Below are 13527 nucleotides of genomic sequence, written 5' to 3'. Positions count from 1 at the left end.
TCAGAAAGACATTAATTATTCTATTTGAGAATGAACAATAAGTCACTTTTGACACCAAAGCAATTCATGTGCCAATATTCTAGCAAAGCGTAGTCTCAATTTACAAATAAACCTAGTACATATGATTAAACCTAGTACATATGTTCAGGTGAAGATTTAACATTTGTAACCATATTAGGAGTATGTACGTTTGACTTTGGCCTCCTGCTGATCCAAATAAATAAAAATTCCAACTGATCCAGAAAAGAAAAAGGAAAAGAAACTAAGTTGACATTTTGTGTTACTACTCATTAGCCTTTGTATGTGTAATCGCATTTCAAGTGTCAACTAATAGCAGATGATTTACAGCCTCACAACAATTATTGGTATTTGTAGCCACTCAATTCTGGATGGCCACGAACCAATTAGCTGGATGGGTGTTTCTTATGATCCTCCTTAAGTTCAACCCTCGGAGTGTTTTAGCTAACTTTAATCTAACTTGTGTGCAACTTTGACATATTGACAAAAAAAAAAAAAAAACTCTTGATGGCCAAGCTCTTGAATATACAACCAGACCTGCAACCGTTTCTGACAGTTATGTGCATGTTGTATACGACATAATTTTATTTATACATGATGTAACTTATTTTCAATAATATGTAACTTTAAGACAAAATTTTGTGGGTATCATATATGTTAAAATTGAGATACAAGATGAAATCTGGACCGTATAATTTTTTTGGCCAAATCTTGACTGTGAACTATCAGAAACTGTTCCTACCCCTCTTCCATATGCAACCATCCATGATGATGGTACGCTAGTACTTGTGAAGATCACAGCTTGATAGCTTTATAATGACATCGACAAGGTTAACATGAACATTGGAACGAGACTCATGTATGACTACAACCACGCATAAAGTGCCACTACAAATATTCATGCAGACACGCACGCACACACACTCTTACACAGGGAAATTTAAAAAAATCAGTGAAGTATGTAAGTTTTGTAGAGACCAAATGCATAATACAAGAAGAACAAATGTTACCAGAGAGATAAATGCGTGACCAAATATCCCAGCATATGTTGGATTCATTGACCATAATATGATTTCATCTCCATTTTCCAATGAAAAGCCATGTTTTCAGACTCGGACCGGTATCGATTCGGTCGAACTCAGGAGTCAATGGATTTGATTGGGGTTGAACCGGATGATGTCATAAATAAAAATTATTTAAAAATTAAAATATTGTATGTAAAATACCTAAGAGTATGTTAATATTAATAAAGGTATATTCATATATATATATATTTGATGTTTCAAATATGTTTAACAAAAAATACAAAGAAATTAGAATGATCAAGTAGCAATTTATATTATTTAATGAACATTAAAAAATTTAGAATTAAAATTATAGATTTGATTGAAAAATAACATCAAATTTTAGGACAATATTTATAAAATATGAAATATTTGAGATATATTAATAATTTTTAATAACTTAGGGGTCAAAACATAATATTGAAAATGATTGACCTTTTCTAAAAAGGCTTTGATTGAACCGGTTCTTCTGATTTTTTTCAGTCAAACCCAGTCTTTGAACTGGGATTTTTAAAAAAAGGCTTTGACCCGATTTGATCGAATTTTTACTCATCCAGTTTTTTAAATAAGTCGGACAGGACATTTGATCAGTTCTCGATTCGACCGGTCAGACCGACCGGTCTAGTCCGAGTTTAAAAACACAGATCAAAAGTCGAATTCAGACTAGGCAACTATAGTTTGGCCTTAAGAAGTTCCTATCCACTGGAGAGAACTGTGAATCAATAGAATCCGTTATCTGTCAAATTAATTTAAGGGTCTTACCTGAAGACAACTATACACAAGATCTCAGATGGGAAGTTGGGAACATATATGCTGTAAGACGTTACAAATTTAGCTGAGAGGTCTGGGTGTCAACTAAGTGTATTGCATTCTCCTCTTTAGCTGTAAATGGTGTGTATAACGAGCCATTTACCTTCCTCTCTGTGGGAAGTTAAACCAAGTTATTCTTTTAGTAGTTTCCTAATTGGTTTGGTAATAGTCTTTGTGTTTTGTCGGTTGGAAGCTAGTCTGGTCCAAGTCTTGTTTGATTTCCATTGTCAGTTCGGATTTGAAATAAGGAATTGGTATTCTATAAATACTGGTAGTGCTGATGCATTGGGTTGTGCCGAGAATTAAGAAATAAGAATTGAGAAGTTTGTCTCCTGAAGCTTTTGCCTGCCTGCATTTCTTTCACCGCGCGTTGCTTGTTTGTTTTTCTATATTCCGCTGCCAAGTTTCTTTTGATTGTGTGAGATTTGTTTTGTTAGTTTTCTTGTGGGTTAATTTCTTGCACTCCTTTAAAGACACCCCATAAAAACAACAACCCGTTCCAATCTGGCAAAAGAATAACACAACTCAGTAAGGAAAAGGGGACCAACACCTGTATGCAACAAAATGAGCTGTGCGTATGGATGTGGACGTGTCAAAGCCAATCTCAAGATATAAAAACAAAGCAATGACGGTTCAGTGAATGTGTTATATCCAATCTCCTGAAACAAAATAAACCAATAAAGGTTCACTTCATACACTGGGAGCTATTTGGAAGCAGGTGAGATGAAAATATAAGAAGTTCAATCCCACCAAGATTTCCTCTAAGAGCTAGATCGTAATCAACCAAACACTTCAATAAGGTCTTGTAGCTTCTGTAGCACAAATAACACCGAAAATGATCACACTTCCAACATGGTTCAAAGTCGTGGTGCGAGACGTGAATTTTTGAAATATTTAATATTCTAAAAATTATAAAAAATATGATAAACAAAATAATTTAAAAATTAGTAAAAATAATAAAAATTCGAGCTGACTCGGGATGAGTCGAAGTGATTTGGTGTGACTCGGTCATTTCAACCCTTCACGGCGACGTCTCGGCGAGTTGAGTATCTTGGTATATCGGCCAAGGCTAAGACGGTGACGACTCGGCCGAGTCTTCGAACCATGACTTCCAATGCAAGGCAACTATACGAAGAGGAAGCATACTTGCTAATATCTTCTGCAAAAAAGTAAAGACCAATGCTATCGTCTTGGGGATAATATTTCTGGAACTGAGTAGGCCGTGCATTTGAGCGAGACACCTCCTCCAAAAGAAGTTTGTCAGAGAATTAATCCATGTTTAGCCGAAGATTTAACATGTGTAAACCATAGTAGAACTATGTACATTTGACCTCGGCCTCCAGTTGATCCAAAAAGGTAAATATATAAATAATCCAATTGATCCAAAAGAAAAACGGGAAAAGAATCTAAGTTAACGTGTTGTGCTGTTATTCATTATTGCCTCTGTATGTATAATGGCATTTTAAGTGTCAACTACTAGCAACTGATTTACAGCCTCTCAACAACCATTGGTATTTATAGACACTCAAGTCTTGAATCTTGATGGCCATGCTCTTGTATATACAACCATCCGTGATGAAAGTATGCTAGTACTTGTGAACATCACAGCTTGGTAGCTTTATAATGACGTCAAGAAGGTTATTCTATTCACTAATATCTATTGGATCCTACAAAGCCCATTTCAATTCCACGTAGAGCTGCAGAACATTAACAACCAAAAGTAAACCTAGATGTCACAAGCAAAGAAAGTGCTCTTGTCCCTGGTGAATTACAGTACCTGAATCGCATGTCCTCTGCTTCTTAGTGCAATTTTCGGGCACAATTTATTGAAATTCACAAGTGTATAGCAATGGAGTATAAAATGCTCCTCTGGAGATCTTCTAGTGCATGCCCTTTGTGAAAATTATGCTAGTGAAGAGTTAATAGTTTGCTTCTTAATGCAATCTTCAGGCACAATTTATCGTCTTGAAATTCACAAGTTTATAGCAGTGGAGTATAAAATACTCCCGTGGAGATCCTCTGGTGTATGCCCTCTATGAAATTATACTAGTGAAGAGTTCATAGTTTTGCAAAACGCAGAGATTTTTGAAGAAACAATCGACCAGCAGCAACGTATTAACATTCTGGGACATCAATTCCAGCAAATTCCAATGCTTAGTTTATCTCCAAGACACAAGAGTCTGGTTCTATATACACAAAGTGATTATCGATTTTGATTATAATATATTACTGCTATCAACACACTAAGCATCATATTCTCACATTTATGCACAACATGATAGAAGTTGCCAAAACCATAACCATTATAACTGAATGAAGTAAGCAGCAACTAGTTAATTCAGGGGTAAAGATTCAATAACATCAATAGTCTGACTTTCACAGCTCAAATGCATTTGACTCTCAAACTAAGAAGGTTAAACTCTTATTGCTGCCGCAAGAACACCTACTATAGTTACACACTACTCCTCCTATTTCTCTGCCAACTATGAATGTATATACAAGCAAAAAACAATGACTAAAATCCATTAGAGCATACCATACTGCAATCGCATTCAATCCAAATTATCATGCTGCAACTCCTGTGACATCACTTGCTGCTGCTGCTGGTGCACCGGCAACACCAAAAGCTGCTGCTGCTGCTCCAGCTCTGACTCCCCTGCATTCAGCCCTCCTTTTGGGGAATCTAGCATCTCATGCCATGTGGCAAGCACTCCCTGCCATACACCTGACTCTCCATGCCATTCAAGTTGCTCTTCTAGCAACCTCCTAGCTCCCTCTCTCAGCCATTTAGCACTATGCGCCATGCATCCAAGCCACCTTCCAAAGTATTCAGCTGACCTTCCCATCTGTTTAGCAAACCCTTGCGTGTATACAAATCCTCCTCTACTGTGTTCAAATCCCCCTCACGTACGTTCAAATCTCTTTCTTGCTTGTGATCAGGTTGTGCAGTCGCATATTAAAGGCATTCTTGCAGTTGTTATAGGCATCCTCATACCTATTTATGGTATTCTCGCGGGAAATTAGGTTGTCCCCAAGCGTGGATAACTTCTTCCAATCATTTAGCAGTTGCTGCTCTCGTTCTCATAAATCATTGTAAAACTTTTGTAGTCGCTCCTACCACTCTTACATAGGGATGTAATCGAATCGAGTCGAACTCGAGTATCGTGGTGCTCGAGTTCGACTCGACGCTAAAAAGGCACTACTCAATCTCGAACTCGAGCTTGAATAATTGTTCGAATACTCAAGATCAACTCGATTATGTTCGATTTTCTTGCGAGTATGATCAAGCTTGAGTCAAGTACTAAAGTAATTTGCAACTTTAGTATTATAAAGTAAATCAAGGATTTTGATATATAAAACTTTGCATTCACTCAAACTAAACCCATTCGGACCCTTAAAAATAGGTGTTAACATAGTTTTTTAATCTAAATTTGAAATTCAATTAAATAATGGACTGAATTTTGGCTAAGTTAGAATTAAATTGAATAAAATCCAACCCATTTAAGAGTTTTAAATTAACCAAACTCAAGTCAATATAGAAGAGTTTTCTTTGGGTTTAAGTTTGGGGTTATTGAAACCCTCATTTGCAAAGCCCAAATGATAAAGTTATGTATTTATATAGAATTTGGTTGAAACAATAAGGTTAGTAAGGGTAATTTAGTCCAAGGGCAATATAGTCCTTTTATTATGATATAAGTGAGGGTAAATTAGGTAAAAAAATTTAAATTAATTAATAGAGGTAAATTTGTCAAAAAATTTAAGATACTGAATAGGGGTAAAATAGTCAAAAAATTTAATATAATTAGTGGGGGCAAATTATTCCATTTATTATCATGTTATTGTGTGGCAGAATGGTTATTTAATATTCCGTATGAATTTGTATGATTTGCAAGGACAAACTAATCCAAATATTGTTATGTTGGTAGAAGCAGCAAATCAGTCAAAAAAACTTTAAATTAATTAGTAAGGGCAAATTAGTCCATTCATGTTATATTATCATGTGAAGGTAAGGTTATATAATTATGAGAGTATAAATTTATATTATTTGTAAGGATAAATTAGTTTAAAATTTTATTATCCTATCTCTCAATCATCCCAAGATGACTAATATCACCTCCCCATGAAATTATTGTATCCCATGAATAGGGGATTGATTTGGTTAATTTGAATATATCATCCCATATATAAAATGCAACTAAATATGGGATGACATAGGATAATTAATATAATACTGTGTCATCCCACAAACCAAACGAACCCTAAATGACTATAGATTTAGGGTCCAAACGGGCTTTAAACGGACACAAACGGGCAAGTTTGCTTAAGCCTCCTTGTCTTCAACACTTACAGAAGATGAGGAGGTTTAAGCAAAGATAGCACTTAGATTTTTTTTTTTTTTTAATCTTATGTCTTTTCTCCTAAGAAGTTGGCAGTGGCAACAATAGATGGATGAGGAAATATGAATTGGGTGTCTATTTTTTGAATTTATTGCATGCTTTATTCTTATTCTTCAAAACATATGGACTCCATTCCTGAATTGTGTATCTGAAAAATAACTATTGCCCGTTGAGTAAAAATGCTAGATTGCAACTGATTATAGTGTACTAAGAAATAATGATGTTTTGCCTGCAGTTGTACTTAATTTGAAACTAGAGGAACTAAGGATTTTGTTGTGTATGAATTGAAATTTGGAACAAAGAGTACAACCAACCCCAAGTGCTGGTATTTGTGTAACTTCCCCAAACTTAAATTAGCAGTCCTACGCTCCTATTTCTAGAAACTTATCCATCACTTACTTCGCTGCTTGTGCCTCCTCTCTCTTTCTGGATTTCCTAAGTTGATTGTCCAATATTACAATATGGAAAGGCAAAGAACAAGTAAATCCTTTGGTGACTTTATGAAGGAATTGCGTTTTTCTATTGGAATTGCGTTGAGGGTGAATAATGCTGGTTAAAGTGTTTGTTTGAATTTTTTGATGCCCTGAAGACTACAAGAGGATCAATGGGAAGTAATTTGCTTCAAATAATCTATTAAATTTTCAAGAAAAAATTAAAAGGAATGAGTTGCTTCTCTTGGTATATATGCTATATCTGTAGTTTTTTTGTGTGATAATCTTATGACAAATCCTTCAATGTCAGGTATTGATGTTGTGGTTGACAGTTGGGGTGTAAACTTAGAAAAAGATCTAAAAATCATAAGCAATTGGGGCATAGTGATTTTTGTTGACGCATATGGACCCTCGACGGGAAACATGGTATTTGGAACAGCAATGGCCAAGCAGGCAAGAGTTTGAGGTAATTTTATAATTGTCGTCAACTTCATGTACTTGGACTAGTTTGGTTACAAGATGTTTATGGGGTTTCACCACCTTGGCATTATTTAATCTAGATATCTTTTTTCTGGTTGCTTTCATCATTGACTCGTTTTTTGCATTAACAAATTAATTTATGAGCAGTATGGCTTTTGACTTGTGGATACAGTGCCTAATAGATGGTTCAAAACGTTGGACAAAGCAGCAAATATTGTTGAATTTTTAAAGAAAGAAGTATGGCCAGAGATTGAAAATGGATCTGCGAAGCCTGTGGTGCACAAAACACTTCGACTGTCTGAAGCAGCAGCTGCTCACAAGCTTATGGAGCTCACTGACAATTATCAGAATCTGTACTCAGTAATTTGACGCTTTGTACTATGGCTTGAACATTATGCCTGTACTGGCAAGGTAGCAGGACATGTTATGGGGAAGATTTTGCTTATTCCTGACTTGGAAAAGTCCTGAAAATCCTAAACAGCAGCACATGCCATGGGAAAGATGTGAACCCCCGCTTCCTAACCTGGTTTGTTCTGTTTTATTTCCCAAGCACTGTTTCTGAAGTCGGGTTTCAGCTTCATTTTCTGAAGTCGAGATTGTAATGACCGGGGAAAATGGGCAACTTCTTGTCGGTCTTACCTTCCTCCATACAGGTAATCAAAGGTCGGAGCTATATAGATGACGGGCATTGTTTTGTCCAGTCCAACTTGGTTGTTTTTGTTATCGTTGTTGCTTGTCTGATTGTATATGGCCTGGAATATTTCATGGTTTATGTAACATCTCTTATGGTGCTCCTTGGAGATTGTAAGGAAAATGTTGTCACTTGTCATGTGGTATTTGTGTTGCATTTATAGATTCAAACAGGCGCATTTGTAAAGCCCATTGTCACTAATTTACAAGTGCTCGTGGCTGCGTCTTCTAAGGAGGGTGCAAGAAGTATAATTGTACAATTTTGGAACGTAAAGGAAGTTGAATCTTTACTAATTAGGCCGTACCTAGTTTAGCGGAATACTTTCTATTTACAGTGCCTTTTTTGGTGAAATACTTTATGCTTACAGTGCCTCTTAAATATCCTTTGAATCAAGGTAAAAAAGGGATTACACTTATGAGGTCTAAATTTCCTTTGAATCAGGGAAATACCAAAACGAGTGCTCAGAAGTCGTAGTATTTGAATTTACAAGCTTAATTCGTAAAATATATCCTAACATATTTGATCTATGTAACAGCACACGAGCCTAATTACCATTATGAGATCATAAATTTAAGGGCTAATTACGCTTTGACCCCTCTCCCCCGAGCCTCCGAACTTGGTCCCTATTAACATTTTGTCTCCGTTAATTCTAAATATCTGACGACAATTAATTTATTGATGATTAAAATACAGTTATATTTTGCACGATCAAAATACCAATGACTAATTTTTGAACACATGTAATCTATTATTTGAGATTTTTTTGCTATAACACTTTTTTTTCAATGTGATTTGTATGAGATAACTCGTGATTGAAAAAATAAAAATATAATGAAAACGTGTTTGGAGAATTTCTAAATTTTTTCCTGAATAATGTTGAATCCAAACAAAATATGAAGAAAGGTATGATTGTGGCACAAAAACACCAAGTTGCATTTTATTGACTTATGAGAATCTTGTGAGAGTTGTAAGGGAAGCGAAAATTATCAAGACCAATCAATTTCTAATATAGAAAGGAAGAAAGAGAGACGTGGAAACTCTTTGATAGAAGTTACGGAGATTTCTCAAAATTCCTTTTTGGATTAATCTTATATATACTGTTATTGTATACACTATCACCATTAAATATATGACACATGTGCAAAATTTGAATTTGAAATTCAAAATTTCACTACAACAAAAATGGCCTTTAACGGCATTTAAAAGTGTCAGTATAGATAATCTAACCTGACACTTTATCTATCCTCACACCTAGGGCGAGTGTTGTCCCTTCCAATGTGGGGATAGACTCATACTATTCAACATGTCAGGAAAACTATGTTGTTATAACATCCCATCTGCCAACAAAAATCCCTTTTCTTGATAATTGAAAGTGTCAGGATAGGTATAGTACAACATTAGAATATCGAATTCTATGCTGACACTTTTAACTGCCAGGAGTTTTTTTTTCTTTTCTTTTTGATATAGAAGCAACCTGCAGGTAGTGCTCCCCGCTATACATTCTGTCAATCAGAAACCCAAAGGACTTGTAAAATTATCCCCAAGAACAGAATCCATATAGTAATCTAAAAGCAAAAGTCAATACTCAAATATAATTTGTTGAACTAAAAGTCAGTAACAAGTACTAACATAACAAATCCCTAACAAATACAAACTTGAAAGATTCTCATGTGCACAAACTTAAAAGATTCTCTTGTGCACAAACTAAAATATTCTCATCCCTAGCAAGTAGAAAGAACTTGCAGTAGCTTCCAAACTTTCCAATGAAATGAGAGCCTTCAGTCATAACCTGATATCTTTTGTGAGCCATCATTATTCTGCAAAGAAAGACAAGAAATAAAAAAATAAATTAAAGATATCAGCACCTAGCAATTACGTTCTAATGTAAAGTAACGATACCAAACAGGATTCATTTCATTCGAAATAAAGTTGATTGCTGAATAGCCAAATTTTGGTACCAAGCAGGTTTGCAAAACTTAACTGGCAAAAGCAAAGGTGATAACGCAAGTTATATTTTCTTGTATATCAAAAGGTTTTGGAATAACACACTGATCCAGTTGCCATCATTGCACTGAAATTTCTACTTGCTATCACCAAACATACTACTAAATAGGGGTGGCAATTTTCGACACGACCTGAAAACACGACACGAACCTAACACGAAATTAATGGGTTTGGGTTGAGGTTTTGGGAATTCGGGTCAGAATCGGGTTGGACCCGAGGAACCCGAAAAGAAAACAGGTCGATTTCGGGTCAACCCGTGGTGACCTGATATGACCCGATATGACCCGTTTACGAATTAAAAATAATTTAATAAATATAAAAATAATTTTATCTAACTAACCTAAGTTATTCTTTTTTTCAAAGGCATTAATTACTTAATCATAAATGAATTTATTTAATTTGTGTGTAGTTGAAATTATTATATTTGGACAAATAATATATTATATTATTTTTTACTTTTATACTGTTTTAATTTATTTTATATTTTGTTTGGGATAAAACACTTTTACGGTGTTTAATTTATTTTAGATTTGGTTTGGAATTACTTATTTAAATTTTTATTACTTGATTATGTAATTAGTTTTGTGAGAAATTGATTTTATTAGAAATTACAGTGATAAATTAATAAATTAAAATTAAGTTTCGGGTCATTTCGGGTCGACCCGCCAACCCGTCAACCTGAAATTTTCGGGTTCGGGTCAGCATACCTGACCCGTCACGGGTTGGCGGGTCGGGTTCGGGTCAACAGATTTTCTGGCGGGTTGACCCGAACCCGACCCGCCAACCTGATTTGGACCCGAATTGCCACCCCTACTACTAAAGCAGCAAACATACTAAATAAAGAAGAAGAATGACCAAAAAGATAGATGTCATGATTGAAATTACCCCCCTTTAGAAGACTAGAATTTATCAATCTAGATGTAATTTTATCCTTTGGCTTAGCAATGAATTCAAACGTTTGACATAACAATCTGGGGAGAAAATGTGAAAAAGCAATACCTCTTCTTTGAAGTTTAGATCATAAGTCTTGTCTTTACCATAAAACTCAGAAGCAGCCACATCCATCCCAATCACAACCTGCAGCAATTTCAAACTCTTCAAACTGATTTCAATACAGACTTGTTGAAATAAACCATACCACAGACAAGCATCTATCAAATAAGTTCAATTAGGATGTTCAAGAAAGCAATGGCTGGACCAATGCCAGAAGTACCATTAATTTTTTAGGCAAATATCTCACTTCCATTCTCACTCACCACTTCCCTTTATTCCCCAATGTATTTAGCCAAAGAGGGGAAAATACCAAAAAACAAAAAAAAATCTTCAATTGAGTGTACAGATGAGTTTAATTGACAAGCTTATGTAGCTTAAAAAATTGGATAATATGAAAACTAGCAATAAATGAAGTCCACTAACCTCTAACCGAAAGGCACGTTCCTCATTGTTTCCCTTCTCTGTGCCACAGTGCCATCACTCAAAATCCCTCTATACACTACCCCATACCCTCCATTTCCTATCACATTTGCTGCACTAAATTTGTTTGTTGCAATCTCAAGCTCTGTGTAAGTAAAAACTTGTACACCCCTAAGCTTGGATGCAGCCTGCTTCCATACAAACATCCGCCTTTGACATCTGCTCCATTTTCACCAGCAAAACATATACCCATAGCATTCAAGAACAGTGTAACCAGTATAAACATCCATTCCAATAACTTTTACCAGTGTAACCAGCTTTAGCAATAGCTGTTTTAAGCAATTCAAGACCTTCCTTGTTCTCCTGAAATGTCAAAGTCACAAAGTTGTAAAATATATGACAACCGAATTGAACAATGAACAGGAAGCATATTAGCAAAATGCCATGAACTAACCTGGATATTAGAGCAATGTCACCCTCATCACCAACATTTGTTGCATCTTGGCCATACTTCTTCTTAATTACAGACTGAAGAAAGAGATCAGCAATAAACAAGCATATGTCAAAGCAACAGAAACACATCAAATGCGCTCACAGATATGAAAGAGGATAAAGCATCTTAATTACAATAATTCTATTAGTTTATATATTATTGAGTAAATTAATATCAGTACCAAAGGAAAGAAGGTTGACATTTTATCGAACAGGTTATGGACAACAAATCCAGTATAAAGGGTAGTGGTCACTTATGTGGGAGAAGCCGGGGTACAGGGCAGGGGGCAAGAGGAGCTTTTTTGGCATAAGACGAGAGCTGATACCTTTGCTTTCCAGCAACGCCTCGACACTAGCAATCATTTCTGGTACCTTGCTCTGTGCAAAAGGTTATTCTTATGAGAAGCAAATCATGTATAGGGAATTACTCGAGCAATATTATATGCCAAATTCACTTCCCATTTTCATATATGGGACAACGAACTTTCTTATTCTTGACTCGTGATGTGATTAACATAGAAGAAGGCTTCCCTTTAGGCTCTCTGCAAGGAATGAGTGGTTAGCCAGTTTGTGTACTTTTGCCCATTTTTTCCCCTCATTTGTTATAAGCGGCTCACCTATTAATTTGATAATTTCTTTGCAATGCCTTCCATATCCATTTTCTGGTAAGCGCCTTCTCTGTTGGTTAGTAATTCTTTGATTAGCTCTGCATCTATTATAATTAATTGGGCTTGTGAACCATGCCAACTAATATATAGTTCTTACCTGTCAGCCGAAACAGAAAATCATGAAAACAAGATTGAGAATGAAGCAACTTTTAGAAGAAAAATCAGTATCGAACTTGAACTAGCATACCACAGAATCTTATTGCAGCTTACAGGAGTTAATTATTTTCACATCAGTTGGTTTACAGAGCAGGAGCAGGAAATTAGAAAATTGTACAATTTAGGGCAAAAGGTAACCATGCAATTACATACCTTCAATAGGGAAGCAAAGGTAGTTTGATTGCGGAGAGATTCAGCAGAAAAAACTTTGTGGGGAAAGGAAAATTTTGGCAGAGAGCTTTGAGAGATAGTTTGCCGAGAGAGATGAGAAGAGCCAAAATTTTGCTGGCCGGCAAAATGAAATTTTGAGATTTCACTAAGTGTTTTGGCAAAGGAATCTTCCGCCAAAATCAAACGACATCGTTTTATGTTTTAATTTTTTTGGTGTATCTCACATTTTCTCAAGTGTCATGATAGGGAATCTAAAGACACATTATTATTTTTATATCAGATAAAATAAAAAAAAATTAAAGTATATATTATTGATTTGATAACAAATGTCATGATAGAAGTGCTATAATGACACAAACCAACAAGTGTCCTTATACACGTGTCAAGAAAAGCCATTTTTGTTGTAGTGTTTGCTCATGTATCATCCATCTAACCATGATAGTGTATATAATATTTACTCATTCTTTTGACTTTACAACATAATTTTTTAACTCTCTGGTGTTCCGCTATCTTTTAGCTTTAGATTTTGATTTAGCTAACAAGCACTAATGGCACTCATTAAGGCCCCGTTTGGGGTTGTAATAGCTTATAAAGAAGTACTTTTAACACAGATACTTTTAACAAAAGTACTTTTAAGTTACCAAAAATTGGACTCCTTAAGTTACAAGAAATTAGTTATCAAATACCATAAAAATGGAGGGAGGGTGGAGAGGGATAGATTGGATGGTATAG

The 13527-nt window shown here is 35.3% G+C and overlaps 2 long non-coding RNA genes across 2 annotated transcripts; both read right to left on the bottom strand.

Moving 5' to 3' along the window:
• Positions 1–9473: 9473 nt before the first annotated feature.
• LOC113781414 lies at positions 9474–11355 on the bottom strand. Its single transcript, XR_003469599.1, has 3 exons — positions 11312–11355; positions 10895–10972; positions 9474–9708 (listed from the first exon to the last, which is right to left on the bottom strand). It is a non-coding gene; the product is annotated as an uncharacterized LOC113781414 (long non-coding RNA).
• A 253-nt stretch (positions 11356–11608) lies between these two features.
• LOC113781415 lies at positions 11609–12180 on the bottom strand. The gene is made up of 3 exons (XR_003469600.1): positions 12127–12180; positions 11763–11836; positions 11609–11671 (listed from the first exon to the last, which is right to left on the bottom strand). It is a non-coding gene; the product is annotated as an uncharacterized LOC113781415 (long non-coding RNA).
• Positions 12181–13527: the final 1347 nt, after the last annotated feature.

The sequence above is a fragment of the Coffea eugenioides genome, chromosome 8 (assembly GCF_003713205.1).
Source record: "Coffea eugenioides isolate CCC68of chromosome 8, Ceug_1.0, whole genome shotgun sequence".
Lineage (NCBI taxonomy): Eukaryota > Viridiplantae > Streptophyta > Magnoliopsida > Gentianales > Rubiaceae > Coffea > Coffea eugenioides.
This window is presented reverse-complemented; position numbering and strand designations above follow the sequence as displayed.